Raw genomic sequence first — 20973 nt, 5'->3', positions numbered from 1 at the left:
TTGTGTTCCCTCTCTCGCTGTGTGTCTCTCTCTGTCAAATAAATAAATAAAAATCTTAAAAAAAAAAAAAATGATTTGAAGACCTAAATGTAAAACATGAAATCCTAAAACTCCTAAAAGAAAATACAGGCAGTAATCTCTTGGATTATCAGCCTTAGCAATATTTTCTGATCTGTCTCCTCCGGCCAAGGGAAACAAAAGCAAAACTAAACTAATGGGACTAGATCCATTGAACTAAAAAGCTTTCCCTCAGCAAAAAAAAACTACGAACAAAACAGACTGGAAGAAGATATTTCCAAACGATATATCTGATAAGAGGCTAATATCCAAAATATACAAAGAACTCACACAACTCAACACCAAACCAACAACAACCGGGGTGCCCAGGTGGCTCAGTTGGTTCGGCGTCTGCCTTCGGCTCAGGTCATGATCCCAGGGTCCTGGCATCGAGCCCCACGTCAGGCTCCCTGCTCAGCGGGAGCCTGCTTCTCCCTCTCCTCCCTGCTCATGCTCTCTCTTGCTATCTCTGTCTCTCTCTCACAAATAAGTAAAATCTTTTTTAAAAATTTAAAAATTTTTTAAAAATTAAAATGGGCAGAGAGCCTAAATAGGCATTTTTCCAAAGCCATACAGACAGCCCAATGACACATGAAAAGATGTTCAAGTCACTAATCATCAGGGAAATGCAAATCAAAACCACAATGAGCTATCACCTCATACCAGTAAGAATCAAAAAGTATCACGTAGTATCAAAAAGACAAGCAATGACAAGTGCTGCTGAGGATGCAATGAAAAGAGAACCCTCCTGGACTGGTGATAGAAATGTAAACTGGAGCAGCCGCTATGGAAAACAGTATGGAGGTTCCTCAAAAATTTAAAAATAGAGGGGCGCCTGGGTGGCTCAGTCGTTAAGCGTTTGCCTTCAGCTCAGGTCATGATCCCGGGGTCCTAGGATCGAGTCCCTCATCGGGCTCCCTGCTCAGCGGGAAGCCTGCTTCTCCCTCTCCCACTCCCCCTGCTTATGTTTCCTCTCTCGCTGTGTCTCTGTCAAATAAATAAATAAAATTAAAAAAAAAAAAGCAGCAGCAGCAGCAGCAATGAGGAAAGTTGCTTTAAAACTGGTGATCAGGAAAGACCTGATAGGTGTTTTAAACTGAGAACTGAAAGACAGGAAGGAACCAGACTTATAGAAGAACACTCTAGGCAAAGAGAAGGTAAGTGCAAAAGGCATTAAAGTCAACACAAACAGCCCATTCAAGGAAAAGAAACAGCTTGTGTGGCTACCGCTTGCAGAATGAAAGGAAAGATGGCAAGAGGTAAGGTTGCAGGGATAGGCAAAGGTGAGCTCATGTAGCATGCTGTAGGCCACAGTATGGAGTTTGGATTTTATAAGCCATATTTTAAGTATCCGATCTCTGTGCTTTAATTTGCACTCTAACTTCTCAATTGCAGCCCTTATTGCCTCACTTCAGGACTATATCATTATAATAATCTCCAACATCTCCTTCCTAATTTTAGCCTTGTCCCACTCGAAGCCATTCTCATCACCACAGCAAAATCAAACATTTTTATAAAAGCAGTGTTATACATTATCACTCTTCTGCTCAAAAACCTTCAAGGGGCAACAAGATAAAAACACCAGCTCCTTAGAAGCTCAAAGCTCCCTGTAACAAGGCCCTAATCCTCTCCCTCTCTCTAACTTTACCTTCTATCATAGCCCTAAACAAAACCTCATTCTAGCCAAACTGTTCCCTGAATGTACATGCATCTCCCACCATATGACCTTAGCTCACAGTATTCATCCCTCCACCTCCCCAAACAAACTTTATAACCTTGACTCCTCTACATCACCATTTCTTCTGCAAAGAAAGTTCTACCTAAGTAGGGGGCAAGAAAGAATACTCCCACTGAAGAAATAACATGAGGAAAAGCACAGAAGCCTGGATATGTACATGATAATCACACACACAAAAATAGTGTCTATGATTGAGCAAAGAAGGCATGGTGAGATATAATAGGAAATAAAGCCATTCAGTAGGATGGTCAAGAGCTATGGGGCCTGGGCGCCTGGGTGGCTCAGTCGGTTAAGCGTCTGCCTTCAGCTCAGGTCATGATCCCAGGGTCCTGGGATCGAGCCCCGCATCGGGCTCCCTGCTCTGCAGGAAGCCTGCTTCTCCCTCTCCCACTCCCCCTGCTTGTGTTCCCTCTCTCGCTGTGTCTCTGTCAAATAAATAAATAAATAAATAAAATCTTAAAAAAAAAAAAAAAAGAGCTATGGGGCCTTATGCAAATTATTTAACCTTTCTGGCCTTCAGTTTCTTCACCTGCAAAATGAAGGCAATAACAATGCCCATGTCACAGTATTGTGGCAATTTATTCACTCACTCAGCAAACATTTCCTGGGCACTCATTCTGTATGCCAGCTTTGTTCTATGAATGTGGAAACAGCAATGAACAAGAGAGACAAAAATCTCTGCCCTGTGGTACTTAAATTTTAGTAAGGGAACCATCAAACAAGCAAAATAAATGAATATACGATATGATATGTTATCCAGTGATAGATGAGACAGAAAACAAAATAATAAATAGAGAAGAGGGAAAAGGAAAAAAGCAAAATTTGATTCAAGACACAAAAGAATTGAGGAAAACGAGCCAACGCAGTTCCAAACAGAAGAAATCAGATATGAAAGGGCATGATCAAGGAAAAACAAGGAGGCTGGAGCAGAGAGTGGAGGGTAAGTGGTAAAAGATGAGGTCAGAGAAGTTACAGGGATCTGCTCAACACAGAACCTTATAGCCACTGCAAAGATTTTAGATTTTATTTTGCTAGAAATAATAAGACATTGGAGGGTTGTTGAAGGGTTGTTGCCTTCAGAAATCCTGAAAAAAAAAGAAAAAAAATGACCTCCAACCTAGACTTCTATTATTCTATTTTCACGGATGGTAAAAGTGGTGGGTCTATGATAGGGGTCATCAAACTACTCAACCTAATGTTTGTTTTTGTAAATAGTTTTATTGAAACACAGCCAAGCCACATTCAGGGGCACCTAGCTAGCCCCACACGTTGGGCTTCCTGCTCAGTGGGGAGTCTGCTTCTCCCTCTCCCTCTGCTCCTCTCCCCACTCATGCTCTCTCTCACGTGCTCTCTAATAAATACATAAAATCTTTTTAAAAATTCATTGAACAATCAACAAATATTTATTGAAAAACTACTATAGGCCAGGCACTGTTCTAGGACAGATAAAAATCCCTGACCTCTTAGAGCTTACATTCTAGTGCGAAACACAGAAAATAAACAAATAAAGCAACAAATAATGTAATTTTAAATACCTACAATCTTACCACTGACCATAACCTTTTATTCCTCTGAATTTCCATATGCATGTATATAAATTTTTATACGATTTAATTCTTCCATAATTTAAAGCAGTAATCTTGGCATTTTGGGTTCTATTTTTCATTTAACATTTTAAGATTTTATTTATTTATTCATTTGAGAGAGAGAGCTGGACCAGGGGTAGGAGCAGAGGGAAAGGGATTAGAAGACTCCATGCTGAGAGCAGAGCCCAGCGGGGCTCCACCCCATGACCCTGAGATGATGACCCAAGCTGAAATCAAGAGTCAGGGACCTCCACTGAGCCACCCAGGTGCCCCCATTTAACATTATTTTGAGAACTTATTTTCCAAGTTGCTACAAAACCTTTAATTTGTATTTTTTACTTCTAATGCTACAATTTACTTAATATTCCCCTATTCTTCAGTCCCCTATTCTTCATTACATGTTACCTCCAGCCTTTGCTATATGTGCAACAAAGGACCAGAGTGAGGTGATTCCCCTTTCCAGAGGAACTTGGGCAGCACAGGCAATGAGCTGCTGGGTTTGTAGCAGATCATTAAAACTGATAGTAGGAACCCACATCACTAGGACTAACATGCTTAAATAAGAAACAGGCCAGGGGCATCTGGGTGGCTCAGTCAGTTGAGCATCGGACTCTTGGTTTCAGCTCAGTCATGATCTCAGGGTCGTGGGATTGAGCCTCGTCCAGCTCAGCACTCAGTACGGAGTCTGCATGTCCCTCTCCCTCCCCTTCTGCCCCTCCCCCAACATCCAGCAGAAAAGAAAAAGGTCATATCCACCCACTCCAGGCAAAACCTTAGGTATAAAAAGAATTCTTGTTGAGGTGCCAGTCGAGAGATGTGGGCTCTATTCAGGAACTCTGGTTGACTACATGTAAGGATAGGATCCTCTGGCATGCTTGCACTATGAGATGATGCACTATCAAGCCCAGAGTAACTTTTCTCAAATTCCTTGAAAGTCTATGCAGAACCAACAAACTGACATCCAAAAATAGTCATGAGCCACTGAACAGTCCATGAGGATTTGCAAGGACTTGATGATAATCAGTCTCAAAATCAAAGATGATTTTCACTATCACTGGCTAGAAGATTTAAGATGTGGGAATGGATCATGAAGATAATTTTTTTATGAAGATCATTTAAAGGGTCATTTGAAGGTTGTCATGGAGGAAGGTATAGATTATTTCATATGCTCTAGAGGATCCTGGAACGGAAGTTTCTGAATGAAAGATTTCATGTCAGTACAAGGAAAAGTGGTAAGCTCTCTGTCACCAGATACATTTAGCAAAAAGTGACTGATTGGAGCACCTGGGTGGCTCAGTTAAGTGCATGACTTCGGCTCAGGTCATGATCTCAGGGTCCTGGGACAGAGTCCTGCATCAGGCTCCCTGCTCAGTGGGGAGCCTGCTTCCCCCTCTGCCTCTGCCCCTCCCCCTGCTCATGCTCTCTCTCTCTCTCTCTCTCAAATAAATAAAATCTTTTTTAAAAAAGGTGATCAACTTTAGTGGCTTTGTAAAGGATAATCAGAATCTGACAGGGGTTTTTTTCTTATTCTTTACCAGTATCTTTAATTCATTTTTGTTTTTATCAAAGTTATCCATGAACAGAGATTAAAGAAGTAAATAAGTACAATGGCTTATTACAAAAGACGGTGATCCTCTACTCCAACAATTTCCCAATTCCCAGGGGCAAATGTTCAACTTTTATGGCTGAATCTTTTGGTATATACTTCCATATCATTACATGTTTTTTTTCTTTTTTTCTTCTTTCCAGTTTTAGGCACTATTAACTTCCCACCATAGAAGATGAGAATTTAGCTCTCCTTCCTCTTCACATCTCTATACATACATGTGCACACTTCCCATCCCCTAGTCTTCCCAATATAATTATATAATTCTAATTAAATCAATATTCAAGGTTCATATAAATCTTATTCAGAGCTGGGCATGCAGCATACTTATTAAGCTAGGCTACACAAACAGATCCCAAAATATCAGCCTGGTGAGTGAATATTCAGGTCATTAATTCAGCCAGTTCTCCTCCAGAGTCATCCCAGGACTCCGGCTGACAGCAGTTCTGCCATCTTGACTACAAGGCTTCCAAGGCTATCCCAGATGTTGCAGCCCAGATAGCCAGGGAAGGCCGACAAAACTGTAATACATGAAGGAGGTCAGGCCCACTTCCACTAGAGAAAATAAGTCATGTATCTAATCAAACTGCAACAGAGACTGAGGGATTCTGCCTAACTACATGCCCAAAGAAAGGGACAGCAAATTTGAGTAGAATGGTTACTTTTCCTCAAAAAAAGCTTGTGAAAAAAACTGTAATGGACCTTAGAAATAGATGGCAGAGGAAGAGGGAAGAAAGGATATAAAGGAAAATAAGTCAGTTAACCCAACCTAAAGGAAGATTAATAAACATCCCACAAAAATGGAAAAAAATCAGAGCTCCTGGGTGGCTCCGTCGTTAAGCGTCTGCCTTCGGTTCACGTCATGATCCCAGGGTCCTGGGATCAAGCCCCGCATCAGGCTCCCTGCTCCGCAGGAAGCCTGCTTCTCCCTCTCCCACTCCCCCTGCTTGTGTTCCCTCTCTGGCTGTGTCTGTCAAATAAATAAATAAAATCTTTAAAAAAAAAAAAAATGGGGGGCGCCTGGGTGGCTCAGTTGTTAAGTGTCTGTCTTCAGCTCAGGTCGTGATCCCAGGGTCCTGGGATGGAGCCCCACATCGGGCTCCCTGCTCCGCGGGGAAGCCTGCTTCTCCCTCCCCTACTCCCCCTGCTTGTGTTCCCTCTCTCGCTGTGTCTCTCTCTGTCAAATAAATAAAATCTTTAAAAATAAATAAATAAATAAAATTTTAAAAATGGAGGAAAATTAAAAGGTGATTCATTCAAGAAACACTCTCCTTTTGTTATGCACCACATTCCACGTTAAGTACAATAAAAAACATATACATTTGGGCGCCTGGGTGGCTCAGTTGGTTGGGCGACTGCCTTCGGCTCAGGTCGTGATCCTGGAGTCCCTGGATTGAGTCCCGCATTGGGCTCCCTGCTCAGCAGGGAGTCTGCTTCTCCCTCTGACCCTAACCACTCTCATGTGCTCTCTTTCTCTCTCAATAAAATAAATAAAATCTTTAAAAAATAATAATTAAAAAAAATATATACATTAAATGTAATGTACTATCCTCAATTAAATCCTGAAACAGAATAAGGACATTAATGGAAAAACTAATGAAATCCAAATAAAGTCTGGAGTTTACTAACAGTTATTAACCAACATTGGTTTCTTAGTTTGGACAAATGTACCACAGTAATGTTAAGATGGGTTTTTTTGTTTTGTTTTAAGATTTTATTTATTTATTTGACAGAGAGAGAGAGACAGCAAGAGAGGGAACACAAGCAGGGGGAGTAGGAGAGGGAGAAGCAGGCTTCCCGCAGAGCAGGGAGCCCGACGTGGGACTCGATCCCGGGACTCCGGAATCATGACCTGAGCCGAAGGCAGACGCTTAACTGACTGAGCCACCCAGGCGCCCCAGTAATGTTAAGATGTTAACATGAGGGGAAACTGGATGAGGGGTATACAGAAACTCTCTGTATAGTCTTTGCAACTTTTCTATAAATCTAAAATTACTCCCAAAAAAGTATTTAAAAAAAAAACTCAGTTATGAAGGTACAACCACTGCAGTTCCTCAAAAAAATATAGAATCAGGGGCGCCTGGGTGGCTCAGTCGGTTAAGCGTCTGCCTTCGGCTCAGGTCATGATCCCGGGGTCCTGGGATCGAGCCCCGCATCGGGCTCCTTGCTTTGCGGGAAGCCTGCTTCTCCCTCTCCCTCTGCTGTTCCCCCTGCTTGTGTTCCCTCTCTCTCTCTCTGTCAAATAAATAAATAAAATCTTTAAAAAAAAAAAAAAAAAAATATAGAATCACCATGTGATCCATCAATTCTACTTCCAGATGTATACTTAAAAGAACTGAAAGCAGAGAGTCAAAGAGATGTCTGTACATCCATGTTCACAGCAGCATTATTCACAATAAACAAAAGGTGGAAGCAATTGAAGTGTTCATCAACAGATAACAAGATAAACAAAAAAATGTGATATATACACACAATGGGGTATTATTCAGCATTAAAAAGAAATTCTTTTTTTTGTAAGATTTATTTATTTATTTATTTTTTAATTTAACAGAGAGAGAGAGAGACAGCAAGAGAGGGAACACAAGCAGGGGGAGAGGGAGAGGAAGAAGCAGACTCCCCACTGAGCAGGGAGCCCGATGCAGGGCTCAATCCCAGCACCCTGGGATCATGACCTGAGCCGAAGGTAGACACTTAACGACTGAGCCACCCAGGCGCCCCTAAAAAGAAATTCTAATACATGCTACAATATGGATGAACCCTGAAGACATTAGGCTAAATAAGCCAGTTCCAAAAGGACAAATATTTTGCACGATTCCACTTATGTGAGGTACCTAGAGTAGTCAAATTCATAGAGACAGAAAGTAGAATGTGGTTGCCAGGAACTGGGGGGAGAGAATAGTAAGCTAGTATTTTACGAGAACAGAGTTTCAGCTTGGAAAGATGAAAACTCTAGAGATGGATGGTGGTAACTGGTTGCACAACCATGTGAATATACTTAGTGTCAAAGATCTGTACACTTAAAAATGGTTACAATGGGGGCCCCTGGGGACACAGTCGGTTGTGTCCAACTCCCAGTTTTGGTTTTGGCTCAGGTCGTGATCTGAGAGGTGAGACTGAGCCCCGTGATCTGCTCCCCACTGATTGCAGAGTTGGCTTGAGATTCTCTCTCCCTCTGCCCCCCTCCTTGTGTGCTCAGTCTCTCTTTCCCTAAATCATTTTTATTTTTTTTTTAAAGATTTTATTTATTTATTTGAGAGAGAGAATGAGATAGAGAGAGCATGAGAGGGGGGAGGGTCAGAGGGAGAAGCAGACTCCCTGCTGAGCAGGGAGCCCGATGTGGGACTCGATCCCAGGACTCCAGGATCATGACCTGAGCCGAAGGCAGTCACTTAACCAACTGAGCCACCCAGGCGCCCCCCTAAATCATTTTAAAAACATGGTTACAATAATATATATATATTTTACTACAATTAAAAAAATACAGCTATATAAACACATTGATAGAGGTTTGAACAGAATACTTCCAATCAACAGAAAAAAGCTCTAAAACAAATTCTGACTTCCCTGAGACTATGATATCTAAGGTAGGTTTGAGCAAGACAGTGATACTAGAGAAGGAAATGGGAGGTGGGGAGTACGGAATACAACAGAGGCACAGCAAGTATGGTAGTCTAGAGCAGGGGTCAGCACACTGCAGTCCCATAAGCCATGTTCTGCCATAGGTTTTTGTACAGGCCACAAATTAAGAATAGTTTTCACATTTTTAATGTGGAAAAAAAAGTTAAAATTTAAAGTTGAAAAAAAGTTAAAATAGGAGTGGTGCCTGGCTGGCTCCGTTGGAAGAGCATGTGACCCTTGGTAACAGAGTCTTGAGTTCGAGCCCCACATCAGATGTAGAGATTGCTTAAACTTTTTTTAAAAAATTAAAATAAAATTTTATGACATGCAGGAATTATATGAAATTCCAATTTCAGTGTCCATAAATAGTTTCCCTGGAACACAGCCATAATCGTTTGTTTACAGAATGTCTACGGCTGCTTTCATGCTACCACAGCAGAGTTGAATAGTTATGACAGAAACAATAAAGCCTACAAAACTTAAAATATTTTCTATTTTGTCCTTTACAAAAAAGTCTGCCAACCCCTGTCTAGAGACCTGAAATAGTACATTTAGTATGGCTAAATCAAAGATATGTATGAGGGAGACACATGGCAAATGAAATAAACCATAGGGTAGTGGGCTTTATGTGCTAAGCTAAGGAATCTGAACTTGTCTCAACTTGATTCCATTTACTATGAGAAGCCACTGAAGAACTGTGTAGAAAGTAATCTGATCAGATAAACTTTTATCCACTTGCTTCTAAAGGTATCTGAGCTATTCATTTATTAAAAGAACAAAACTTCCCACTTAAAAAAAAAAGGCCTTAAAAAAATAAATAAAACTAAAATTTAAATTTAAAAAAAAGCCTAGAAGTGGGGCTCCTGGGTGGCTCAGTCGTTAAGCGTCTGCCTTTAGCTCAGGTCATGATCCCAGGGTCCTGGGATCAAGCCCCGCATGGGGTTCCCTGCTCCACGGGAAGCCTGCTTCTCCCTCTCCCACTCCCCTGCTTGTGTTCCCTCTCTCGCTGTGTCTCTGTCAAATAAATAAATAAAATCTATAAAAAAATAAAAATTAAAAATTAAAAAAGCCTAGAAGCCTATCAATAAGGTTAACAGTGATAGCATATTAAAAATTTTTATCTCCTGAGGCGCCTAGCTGGCTCAGACAGTCGAACATGCAACTTTTTTTTTTTTTTTTAGATTTTATTTATTTATTTGACAGAGAGAGACACAACGAGAGAGGGAACACAAGCAAGGGGAGTGGGAGACAGAGAAGCAGGCTTCCCCCAGAGCAGGGAGCCCGATGCGGGGCTCAATCCCAGGATCCTGAGATCATGACCTGAGCCGAAGGCAGACGCTTAAAAGACTGAGCCACCCAGGTGCCCCGAACATGCAACTCTTGATCTCAGGGTTGTGAATTCAAGCCCCATGATGGGTGTAAAAATTACTTAAAATCTTAAAAAAAAAAATTTATCTCCTTCTTTGTGCTTATCCATGTTTTTCAAATCTTCAAATCTGAATTATAAAGCTGCTTTTATAACCCAAACACAAAACTCAGTATTTTTAAATTCCTATTCAATATGCACACAACATTTGTTTTATATGTTCTATACTTTTCTCCCCCACCCTTGGGTAGAAATGTCTAGGAAAACCTACACACAGCAAAACTATGAAAGCATGCCTCTGTCACACTTGCAAAGGATAAATGACATTCTACCTTTTCAAATTACATATTTGCTTTATAGACATGAAAGAATAAAATATTTGAATGCAAGTACTGGCAGGGCACTCTCCTGCTACATAGGGCTTTCATCACATTGAACAAATAGCCAAATCAGTATCTTAATGAAACTAAAAGTGTTAAAAGATAGGTGAAAATGCGGAGCTTGAAAATCAAGTCAAAATGCTGAAAACTGACGCAAGATAAGACTACATATACCCTGCGAATATAATTATGTGTTTAAAGAAATGCAAAGTCCTTGATTTATACCACAGTATTTTGCACTTAATGATACACCGCTTGTTAAGGTTAAATTCTTTTTTAATGTTCTGTTTCAGTTCTTCCACTAAACTGTCAGGGATTCATGTGCAGGGAACCATTTCTTTTATTTCTTTTGGGTGTCCCCCACAGCACCTCATACAGTGCCCATATATGGTAGGTGCTCAATACATGCTTACAATTGAATGACAAAATAATTAACCCTACTTTGAGCTCACAGACTGAAACCCTCACACCTACAATTCACACCATTAAGATTCCCTCTACCCAACAGTTTAAAGGACACTCCTGGGGCGAGTACTGCTGATTCTACTGGATTTATTACATTAGGTTTCTTCTCCAGCAAAGAGCTCAAAGTACACATCTAATGTTAAAATAGAATTCCCGACTACTGAGAAGGTGGGTGGAAAAGTAGGCAAGTGAAGGAACAATCTTTTTTTTTTTTTTTTAAAGATTTTATTTATTTATTTGACAGAGAGAGACACAGCAAGAGAGGGAACACAAGCAGGGGGAGTGGGAGAGGGAGAAGCAGGCTTCCCGCAGAGCAGGGAGCCTGATGCGGGGCTTGATCCCAGAACCCTGGGATCATGACCTGAGCCAAAGGCAGACGCTTAACGACTGAGCCACGCAGGCGCCCCATGAAGGAACAATCTATTATAATAGCTTGCCTCCAAAGAAATGAGCATTATTCAGTCCTAGAGATTAAAACATTCCTCAAATGTCTCTGAACTAAGAGCCCTAACTGACATCATTTCATTAAACTTTGTACTAGCTAAAGTCTATCACAATGTATATCATTAAAACCAAAAATTCACCATTAAAAAAGTCCTAAAAATCTCAGCTACCAGTCCATACGATTGTGTAAGATATAGCTGTAATTATTTACTCTGCCAAAATAAAACTTCTAAACTTTTTCAAAGCATTATGATTGAACATCTACCACATGCTAAGCACTGGAGAAACAAATGAATAAGAAAACCAGTCAAGGGTGCCTGGGTGGCTCAGTCGTTAAGGGTCTGCCCTCAGCTCAGGTCATGATCCCAGGGTCCTGGAATCAAGTCCCACATCGGGCTCCCTGCTCGGTGGGAAGCCTGCTTCTCCCTCTCCCCCTCCCTCTGCTTGTGTTCCCTCTCTCGCTGTGTCTCTCTCTGTCAAATGAATAAATAAAAAAATCTTTAAAAAAAAACAGTCAAAATATCAACTGATTTTGTATTCTGCTATAAATTAAAATACTACCAACAGAGCTGAAGAATTACCATGCAGTGAGGAACCAACTTCTATCCGTGGAAATTTGGGGAAATTACTACCAAATCTAAGCTGGACATTGAAGACTTGAGTAGGAGTTTGAGGAAAAGGGCAAGAAAAGGGGGAGAAAGAATATTCCTGGCAAATGCAGAGCTATACACAAACAGAGCACACTGGGCATGGCAGACAGAGGAGAAAGAGGTAGGATAGAGTTAAACAATGATGGGTCTGGTATGAAAGCTATGAGAGTTGGAATTTATGCCCCCAGGTAATGGACACAAAGTGGAAATCTTGAGGAAATCTTGACAAAAACCTGAAGAATCAGTTCACGTAACAGAAAGAGTCTAGGTCATATTAAAATCATCTCAAAGGCATGATTTCATATTACACCATATAGACACAGTTCTGTAAATACTGTGCTGATGCAGATACAAAAGAAATCTAAGTGTAATCTATTCCTCTGTCCATGCTTTCAACTGAGTCTCAGGGCCAGTTCTCCCTCTTTACTTCCTCCTGCCTGATCTTACCAGACCCATGGTTTTAAAACACTACGTATTGGGTGGGGGGTTGGGTTAGCCTGGTGATGGGTATTAAAGAGGGCACGTATTGAATGGAGCACTGGGTGTTACACGCAAACAATGAATCATGGAACACTACATCAAAAACTAATGATGCAATGTATGGTGATTAACATAACATAATAAAATAAAAAATAAATAAATAAATAAGTATACATGCATTATGTATGTATGAATTCATATATATAATATATATCTAAATTATGTATGTAAACCTGGGGGGGGGGGTGTTTGTGTGTGTGTATACAGCTTCAAACTAATGAAGCTAATCACTATAAAGGAGGAATTTGTAAAAGATTTCTGTTTATTAAGAAGTGTTGATTAGGGGCGGCTGGGTGGCTCAGTCATTAAGTGTCTGCCTTCGGCTCAGGTCATGATCCCAGGGTCCTGGGATTGAGCCCTGCGTCGGGCTCCCTGCTCTGCCGGAGGCCTGCTTCGCCCTCTGCCACTCCCCCTGCTTGTATTCCCTCTCTCGCTGTGCCTCTCTCTGTCAAATAAATAAATAAAATCTTTTAAAAAAAAAAAAAAAAGAATTGTTGATTAAACTGGATTGACATTTTGACTCATTTTGAAATGCTCAAATAGTTAATTCTTTTGACCTCATGGAGTGATGAAATACAGTTTTATTTTACTGTATTAAATAATCTTAAAATGTTCTAAAAATAAATAAAACACTACGTATTGATGATATCCCAAATGTATTATTATATTCACAGCTCTAACCTTTTCTCTGAGCTCCAGACTTAAACAGTCAACTGCTAACTCAACGGTTATTCCTAGATATTTAGTGATATCTCAAATTCAACATTATCCAATGAAACTCTTCATTTTAGGGACACCTGGGGGGCTTGGTTGGTTAAGCATCTGACTCTCTTGATTTCGGCTCAGGTGATGATCTCAGGGTCATTGAGATCAAGCCTGCTTAATATGCTCTCTCTTAAAAAAAAAAAAAAAAAGAAAAGAAAGATGCTCTCTCTTCCCTCTCCCCCAAGCACCACCCCCTGCACACTCAGTGGGGAGTCTGCTTGAGATTCTCTCCCTCTGCCCCTCCCCTCCCACTCTCTCTCTCTCTAAAAATAAGTAAATAAATTTTTAAAAATAAATAAAAACAAAACTCTTCATTTTAAATCCCAAACTAGCTATTCCAGTTTTCATCTCTGTACGTGGCACCAGTTGCTCTAGCTAAAAACCTTGTTATCATCTTTGATTCCTTCTTTCTCTCACCTCCAACTAAGCTATCAGCAAACTCTATTGGTTCTACCTTCAAAATATACCCTGAATCGGATCCTTTCTCACTGCCTCCATCACTGCCTCCCTGATCCAAGCCACCATACTTCTTTTTATCATTCCAGTGACTTCCTAAATGGTCTCCTACAGCCCCCCTTGTCTCTACAGCAAAGTGATCTTTTTAAAACACAAATTTTTTTAAAAAATTAAAAAATAAAACATAAATTTGACTATCATTTTTCTTCATAAAACTGTCCAATGAATCCCATCACACTTAGAATGAAATCCAAAGCCCTTCTGGTCTACCAGACTCTATACCATCTGAGACCACCAACTACCCAGTATCATTTCCTAACACTTCCAATTATTACCCCAGCAATCTCCAAACTATAGCACACCAGCCTTTTTACACTTCCTTGAAAACTGCAAACTGATTCTCACCCCAGAGTCTTTGCATTAGCACTCTCTCTCACCACTTGAAATGCACCATGTTGGCCTGGGATGCTCTTTATCATTCAAGTCTCTTTATGCTCAAGAGTTACCTCAGAGAAACCTTACCTGACAACCTATCTAAAAGAACCACCAAACCCACCACACCACTCACTATCCTCTCATACTATTTTCTTCACAGCACTTAGATAATACCTGAAATCATATTATTTATTAGTTTATTGTCTATTTACTAGAGTGTAAATTCCATGAGAGCAGGGACTTTGTCTTATTCACTGCTCAATCCCGAGCCCTGGTATAATACCTGGCATTCAATAGGGCTCATTAATTATTTGTTGTTGAATGAACAAATTTACCTAATTGGCCTAATCTACCTTATTTATATTTTTATCCTGTTGTGTGTAATTGAATTTGCTTCCCTACTTTTGGATTTATATCTAATTCATGATTACCAGGCTTTTCTTCCTAGAACAGAGAACTAAGCAGTTTAAAGACTGTTAAAACAAGCTATACTATACTAATGCCTTTAATTCCTTTCTATAATTAGCCTTGTCAGCAACTTGTCCGGTTGTTTTTCTTTGACTATAACTTCCATTATCCTTTCTATATTATCAGAATTTTCAATGTACTGCTTATCATAAATGCTATTGATAAAGATGGACACACATGCCAAGAAAGTCGTAACCAATATTTTTTATATTGCTTGTAACACAAGTTTGGGTTTGCTTTTTTTTTTAAGACTTTATGTATTTATTTATCAGAGAGAAAGAACACAAGAGGAGGAGCGCGGGAGCAGTAGGCAGAGGGAGAAGCAGGCTCCCCACTGAGCAAGGAGCCCGATGCGGGGCTCGATCCTAGGACCCTGGGATCATGACCCGAGCCGAAGGCAGACACTTAACCGACTGAGCCACCCAGGCATCCCTGGGTTGGTTTGTTTGTTTTTTAAGTAAAGAAAAAATAGAAAGTACAGAAAAAGAAAACCATAGAAAAGTAAACATTTAAAAAACAAATTCAGGGCGCCTGGGTGGCTCAGTCGGTTAAGCAACTGCCTTCGGCTCAGGTCATGATCCTGGAGTCCCTGGATCGAGTCCCACATCGGGCTCCCTGCTCGGCAGGGAGTCTGCTTCTCCCTCTGACCCTCCCCCTTCTCATGTGCTCTCTCTCTCATTCTCTCTCTCTCAAATAAAAATCTTAAAAAATAAAAATAAAAAACAAATTCAAAGAGCAACAAGTCATGTTGATAGTATATACTCTAACCCCAGTCCACTAATGAGAAAAATATTAAATCCCAACTGAGGGACATGTTACAAAATACTGACCAGTACTCCTCAAAACTGTCAAGGTTATCAAAAATAAAGAAAGTCTGAGCTCTCTTTTGTCAGGTGCGTGGCACTGGCAGGATGAGCAAGCGCTGCAATCTTCATACTGCAAGAAGTTCCGTAGCCACCGACTGAGATCAGAAGTGACATGGTAAACAGAATAAGAAAGCTCATTTAGGCACAGCCCATAAGGCCAACCCTTTGGGAGGCATTTCCCAGGCAAAGGAAATTGTGGTGGAAAAAGTAGGGGTTGAAGCCAAACAGCCAAATTTTGCCATCAGGAAGTACATCAGGGTCCAGCTGATCAAGAACGGCAAAAAAATCAGTCTTTGTACCCAATGATGGTCGTTTGAATTTTATTCAGGAAAATGATGAGGCTCTAGTTGTTGGATTTGGTTGTAAAGGTCATGCTGTCAGTGACATTCCTGGAGTTCACTTTAAGGTTGTCAAAGTAGCCAGTGTCTCTCTTTTGGCCTTACACAAAGGCAAGAAGGAAAGACCAAGACCATAAGTTTTGATGGTGAAAACCTGACATAATGAATTTTCATATGCCAAAAAAGAGTCTGAGAAACTATTATAACCAAGAAGTTCTCAAAGGGACATAATTACCAAAAGTATTGTGGCTGTGTAATAGTTCTGAAAGGCAATAGCTTCATATGAACTCTCTGGAAATGCCTTGGAAAATCAAGCAATCAGCTTTGTTTGCAATGAAGCTATAGCCATCTTGATAATACATCCCTTGTTTGTTTTCACCTTTTCCTTACCTCACTTCCTTTTCCTCCCTCACACCTTCTTCCCTGGAATTTCACCCTTTAATAGAACATTAGTATAACAGCATTATCTACAATAGCCAAATTATGGAAACAGCCCAAGGATCCATCAATTGATAAATGGATAAAGAAGATGGAATATTAGTCATAAAAAAAGAATGAAATCTTGCCATTCGCAACAACATGGATGGAGCTAGAGAGTAGAACGCTAAGTGGAATAAGCCAGAGAAAGACAAATACCGTATGATTTCACTCATATGTGGAATTTAAGAAACAAGTGAGGGGTGCCTGGCTGGCTCAGTCTGTGGAACATGCGACTCTTGATCTTGGGTTGAGTTTGAGCCTCACACTGGATATAGAGATTACTTAAATAAATATTAAGGAAAAAAAAGAAACAAAACAAATGAGCAAAGGGGGTTAAGCGTGGCGGGGGAGAGAGAAGTAGGCAAACCAAGAAACAAACTCCTAACTATAGAGAACAAGCTGATGGATACCAGGAGGGTGGTAGGCGAGAGGACTGGGATAAATTATTGGGATTAAGGAGTGCCCTTGTTTTTTTTTAAAAAAAAAAAAAGGAGTGCACTTGTTGTGATGAGCTTCAGGTGATGTATGGAAGTGTTGCATCATTACACTGTACACCTGAAACTAATATTACACTGTATGTTAACTAAATGGAATTTCTTTTAAGTTTTATTTTTAAGTAATCTCTACACCCAATGTGGGGCTCAAATTCACAACCCTGAGATCAAGAGTTGCATGTTCTGCCAAATGAGCCAGCCAGGCACCCCAACTAACTGGAATTTAAATAAAAACTTAAAAAAATAATAAAAATAAAGCACTAGTACATTAAAAAAAAGTACCGTGGTATCCTGGATGGAATCCTGGAATAAAAAAAGGACATTAGGAGTGCCTGGGTGGCTCAGTGGGTTGGGCGTCTGCCTTCGGCTCAGATCATGATCCCAGGGTCCTGGGATTGAGTCCCACATCGGGCTCCCTGCTCGGCCAGGAGCCTGCTTCTCCCTCTGCCTGCTGCTCCCCCTGCTTGTGCTCTATCAAATAAATAAAAATCTTTTAAAAAAAAGAAAAGAAAAAGGACATTAGATAAAAACTAAAGAAATCTGATTATACTGTGGACTTTAGTTAATAATAATGTATTAGTATTTATTGGTTCATTCTTTATAATACATATACCATACTAACATAAGATGCTAATACAGAAAACTGGGTGTTGAGTGGGTGTATGGGAACTCCATTATATCATCTTTGCAGTTTTTCTATAAATCTAAAACTGTTCTAAAAAATGCTGCTTGTTTTTTAAATTCATCCAAAACCCTACCACTCAAATAAAATCACCATTACATTTGATGTATACCATTTTAGACTTTTACGTAAATTTTAGACTTTTAGACACATATACGTACAGTCCTACAAAAAATGCAATCTTCCTACACATTTTACCTAACAAAATATATAAGCATTCCAAGTAATTAGTAGAAATCTATATTATATCTACTAACTACAAGGTATTATCATCTATGAAAGTATCATATTTATTTAACCGACTGCCTATTATTTAACTTTTTTTTCCAAGTTTTAGCTATTATAAAAAAATACTACAAAAACAACTCTTTAATAAACATCTTTCCAAACTTACGAATTAGTGCCTTACAAAGAAAAGCTGCTGAGTCAAAGGGCATACAGGTTTTGAATGCTTTCAGTACATACAGCCAAAATACCCTTCAAGAAGGATGTTCCCATATAAATATCCACTAACAGCAGTGTATGAGCGTGCCAATTTCCTCACTCCTATGCCAATACATATTAACACTTTATCATGTATATGCAAAAGTGCCAGACTGGGGGTTGGGGGGGTTGCTTTGTGTTACTTGATTATAAGTAAAAAAATAATGAATCTGTATCTTTATTGGTTATTTTTCTCTATGTATGTGATCTACCTATTCACGTATCTTTAGCCCATCTACTAGATATTAAAGTCATTAAATTTACAAGTCCAACATATGGTGCAAATTTTTTCCCCCACAATCTGCCTGGCATTGCTCATCATTGGATACCCTACACCTGAAAAACTGCCTGGCACATAGTAAGCACTCAATAAATATACTAAATACTGAGCGAATAAATGTCTTTAACTTTATAATGTTTTTGCCAATTACACATTGTTTTATGCAGTAATTCAAACAATACCTGCCTTTATGGATTCTGCCTTTACAGTCATGCTTAGAACAGCTCATCCCATCTCAAGACTGGAAAAATGTTTACCCATTTTTTTAAAGTGGTTATTTTCTGACTTGACATTTAAAAGATTTTATTTTTAAATAATCTCTATGCCCAACGCGGGGCTTTAATTTACAACCCCGAGTTCAAGAGTGGCAACCAACTGAGCCAGCCAGGTGCCTGCTGACTTCACATTTTATATTTAACTATTTAATTCACTTGGATTTTATTTTACTTACATTTGGTAGGATTCCATTTTATTATTATTTTTCAAATGGTTAGCCAATTGTTCCAACACAATTTTGAAATTCTCTCTCAACTAACGTGAAAAACCACCTGTATAATACTAAATAGCTTTAAATATTTCTAAATTTATTATTCTGTACCACTGCTCCATCTATTCCAGTTACTACTCATTTTGATTATCATAGCTTTATTTATATATTCACTAGTACAAGTTCCCCACACACACACACACACACACACACACACACACTTCACTCTTTCAAAACTTTTCTTACTTTACAGATTCATTCTTCCAAATGAACTTTGGAATCATTGTCAAATTTGCAAAGGCATTATGGTTGGAATTATGTGAAATTATCAGCCACATGAGCTAATGCAAGTTACTTAATCTATTTTCCTCTTTGGTAAAATGGAGGTAATAGTACTTACCTCGTAAGTTTGTTAACTAAATGAATTAAGACATACAAAATACTAAGCTAGAAAGATTTTAACATTATAATTGTTCAAAAGTGGTAACTATTGTTATAATGCTTACTCAAAAAATGTTTTCCAGATTGTGATCCCACAAAATTCAAAGGCCCTTTAAGATACATCAAAGGGTAGCACACAAAACATAAGCAGTGATATGAAAAATACAGAACAGCCTGCTTCATTTCACTAAAGCCCTATCCCTTGACAAAATGAAGGGCTGGAGCTGGGAGCAGAACACCATGAAAAACATCAAACAAAGGTCGGTGGCAAGGAAGCCTCAAAAATTTTACAAATATTGTCCCACCCAGTGGAGAGGACGACTTCTAGGTCCTTCTAGTCACAGCCTTATGGAGCATCAGCAAATCTCTTCTACTTGTTCCCCCAGCTCCACAGTTAATAGACAATACTACTTAACTCTTGACTTCTTTCCAGGATACACATAGAGACTAGCCCTCTAAAAGCCAGAATACTTTTCAAAGAACAGAGTGGAAAGGCAGAATATAAATGCAATTGATAAATATGGACAGATATGCCCAGAATATTATAAGAAATTATCTCCAGGTTTCCCACATCACTGTGATGGGAAGGATACAGTGTGGATTTCTTTTTTCTTGTGGGGAGACGGGCTTGTCTCATTTCGTTCCTTAATTCTTATTATCTGCATGAGACTGGGATTAGGTAGAGGTCACATACCATAGGGAGGCCTTAAAAAATCTTACACAGAAATGAGAAAATGGAGGCCGGGAGTGGCAACAGGACTTGCTCATTACAGAAGTAGCCAAAGGCCTATACCCAAGGTCCTCTCAATTCCCAGACCACAGCTCATGCCACCACACCATACAGCCTCTCGCCGACGACTGCCACGCTTCGAGGTGGGAGGAGCAAAAGCAGACGGATCACGCCGCAGCAAGGACACTAGAGAAAACCACAGGTCGGCGCAGTCGACGGCACGTGACTGGCCACGCCTCTCCCCCACCACCCTCCCCCTTCCCCGCGCCAGCAGCACGCGCTGCCAACCTCGTCATGTGACCTTCACGCGGCCCCGGCGCTCCCCCTGCTAGGCGACTCTTTCCAGCAGCCATTTTGCCGAGAACTTGTCGTCCGTGCTCACAGCGGGGCAGGACGCCACGAAAACCCGTGGCCAGATTTTACAGGCCGCACACGCGCTTCGAAAGAGCGCTCAGACAGTGAAGGCTGAGCCGAACCTCACTGAACACGTCGCACCCCGGGGCGCCGGGGAAAGCTGTGGGTGCGCCTCAACCTGCGATTGGCTGCGGCGTCCACGTGACGCCCCTGCCCCCCCCCCCCATTTTCCCCTTCCCCCCCCAACAAAAACACCCAAACAGACTCTTAACACCTCGCGCCAAGTACACGCCACTGGGCGCGTGGGGACGAACGGGGCGCGTGGCAACCAAGGCGCCTGCGCGTACCTGCCGGGGCCGACCGGAACGGGCCCACGCGCCGCTCCGCTCACGGGTCCCGGAATCCTCGCGCTGCCGGACCACCCGGCTAGTCATTGGCTGCCAGGTTTGGTCACGTGTTCATATCAGGCCCGCCCCTAACCGCTAATCACCTGGCACCGTGCTCGAAGCGGCGCCGAAAGTCATTCGCACGCGGAAAGGGAGGGTAGTTAGAGGACCTCCTTTTTTGCCGCTTTGGGGTTACATTCATAAAGGGGAAACGAAAAAGCCGGGTCTCAAAACTAAGTAAGCTCACACCTACCGGTTTAACTTCGCGTGCCTCTTCAGGAGCCGGGAACCATCGCCCTTGGGCGCTCCCCGATGCACGCCGGGATACGTCTGGCGCCCCTCAGTGTGCTGCAGAGCATGCCGGGAAAAGCACCTCTC

At 40.8% G+C, this 20973-nt stretch overlaps 1 protein-coding gene across 3 annotated transcripts in view; it reads right to left on the bottom strand.

Moving 5' to 3' along the window:
• MGA (MAX dimerization protein MGA) overlaps positions 1-20973 on the bottom strand; it is a 166550-nt gene extending 145577 nt beyond the window's left edge. The window contains exon 1 of one of the 3 annotated variants that reach the window (XM_032418052.1): positions 20849-20973. The gene's annotated coding sequence lies outside the window, so the exon portion shown is untranslated. Of the gene's footprint in view, positions 1-20143; positions 20385-20556; positions 20653-20848 lie in introns of those variants that run through there. The other 2 variants (XM_032418053.1, XM_032418055.1) reach the window with 2 other exon arrangements.

The sequence above is a fragment of the Phoca vitulina genome, unplaced genomic scaffold (genome assembly GCF_004348235.1).
Source record: "Phoca vitulina isolate PV1807 unplaced genomic scaffold, GSC_HSeal_1.0 scaffold20, whole genome shotgun sequence".
Classification (NCBI taxonomy): domain Eukaryota; kingdom Metazoa; phylum Chordata; class Mammalia; order Carnivora; family Phocidae; genus Phoca; species Phoca vitulina.
This window is presented reverse-complemented; position numbering and strand designations above follow the sequence as displayed.